The following is a 2141-nucleotide window of genomic DNA, read 5'->3' as shown; positions in this document are numbered from 1 at the left end:
CTCCCCCGCAGCATTTCCCGGCCCCCTCCCTTTCCCCCCCGTCTCCTCACTGTTCTCTGCCTGCCCGCAATCCCTCTGGAAATGGCGTGGGATCGCTTTTCCCCCGCTCCGGGCTCTTCCCGGCTGCCTCCCGCACCGTGGCTGCCCGCAGAACCCTGCCCTGCCTCCGGTTCAAAAATATCCGATATGAGCTTCCAACGCAACACTTTCTCCTCCCCCTCCTCCTTATCCTCCTCCTCCTCCTCCAGCCAGGCTTTCCAGGCTGTTTTCGCTCTCCTGGCCTCATCCCCAGCAGGGTGGGCAAGGCAAGGAAATGGAATTGTGCTGCTCTGCCCCGCTAAGGTGAGACCCCACCTGCAGTGCTGCATCGAGCCCTGGGGTCCAGCATCAGAAGGATGTGCAGCTGCTGGGGTGAGTCCAGAGGAGCCACGGAGCTGCTGCAAGGGCTGGAGCCAGGCTGGGAGAGCTGGGGTGCTCACCTGGAGAGAAGGAGGCTCCAGGGAGAGCTCAGAGCCCCTTCCAGGGTCTAAAGGGGCTCCAGGAGAGCTGGAGAGGGACTGGGGAGGAAGGCCTGGACTGACAGGATGAGGAAATGGCTTTGCAGTGCCAGAGGGCAGGATTAGATTAAATTGGATCCATGCACAGGCTTCCACCCAGAGAGTAACTGAATAACAGAATCATGGAATGGTTTGGGTTGGAAAAGACCTTAAAGATCATTTAGTTCCACCCCGTGCCATGGGCAGGGACACCTTCCACTAGCCCAGGTTGCTCCAGGCCTTGTCCAGCCTGGCCTTGGACACTTCCAGGAATGGGGCAGCTACAGGGCAAGCTGTGCCAGATCCTCACCACCCTCACAAGGAAGAATTTCTTCCCAATTCCTCATCTAAATCTCTCCTCTGTCAGTATAAAACCATTCCCCCTTGTCCCACTGCCACAGATGCTCTGGCCCTGGGCTGTTCCCTGTGCTGTACATGACTTTCAGGCTGGTTTTACATGCTGCAGGGAAGATGCAGTTTCCTGTATCTCCGGTGTTCCTGGCACATTCTCACTCTGGAAGGAACAAGCATCCTTCTGAGATGCACTTCATGCATTAGCATTTTCTTCTTTAGCCCTGGACTCGAGCCCGTGATGAGCTCAGAGGCTGCACATTGAAAACCTCTCGTGAGCCACTCTGGGAAAACAGAGCAGGCACTGATATTCCAGCAGCGAGTCCTTCTCACGGCCCTGGGAGAACTCTCCATGCTGTTCCCTTGGAAATGGCTCCCCCTCCACCGATCCCTTAGAATTTTGCCTCTATTCCATCTCCCTGGGGAGATGGTGCTCTGTATCCAGCCTTGCTCATTCCTCCCTCCTTCCAGGGATCCAGGGGCTTCTCTGGGCAAGCAGTGCCAGGGCCTCCCACCCTCACAGCCAAGAATTCCTTCTTCCAGCAGCTCCCATGGCCCATTCCCTCCCATTGAGCGAGTTCTGTCCGTTCTCTGCTGCTGCCTCTGGCCAAGGACAGTGAGGGATGTGCACCAGGGGGGGATGAGATGGGAAGTAAAGCACAGAGATGCTCTGGAAGCTCTGCCCTTCTCTGGTAAAAGTCCTTTATTAGAACGGCAAACATGACATTGTCGTCAGTACAGCGGCTGTGTGCGGCTACCATCGCGCAACGGGGGGACGACTCTTACAATCACTGGGACTCTAAGAAGCACCATGAACACCCTAAAGAACGGGGGATGACTTAGGCTGAGAGAGGAGCCCCGGGTGAGCCGGCCACGGGGGCTCCTCAGGAATCCACCCGGCAGCTGCCCGGCGTTGTCCCGCAACACGGCTCCGGCAGCTGGGAGGAACTCCTCGGCGGGAGTCAACGAGATAGCACCCATCCAATAAATTAGGAAAACCTAATGCTAGAGCAACAAGGGGCTGTCCTAGAGGAGGGCAGGCTGGGAGGGAATGGGCTATTTACATTTGTCTTTCTGCTGGGCCGGCGCTCCCGTCGCATCCCGCCCGGAGCCGGGCTGGGAGCGCTCCCGCTGCCCGTCCCGGCTCCGCGGGGACAGCGAAGCGAAGCGAGGGGACAGCGCATGCAGGCGCTCTCGGCTCCAGACGGGGCTGGCGCCGTTCCTCTCCTGCCTCTGGATTACCAGAAAGTCGAG

This window comes from Geospiza fortis, unplaced genomic scaffold, assembly GCF_000277835.1.
Source record: "Geospiza fortis unplaced genomic scaffold, GeoFor_1.0 scaffold23, whole genome shotgun sequence".
Lineage (NCBI taxonomy): Eukaryota > Metazoa > Chordata > Aves > Passeriformes > Thraupidae > Geospiza > Geospiza fortis.
The sequence above is the reverse complement of the archived record's forward strand: the minus strand, read 5'-3'. Positions refer to the sequence as shown.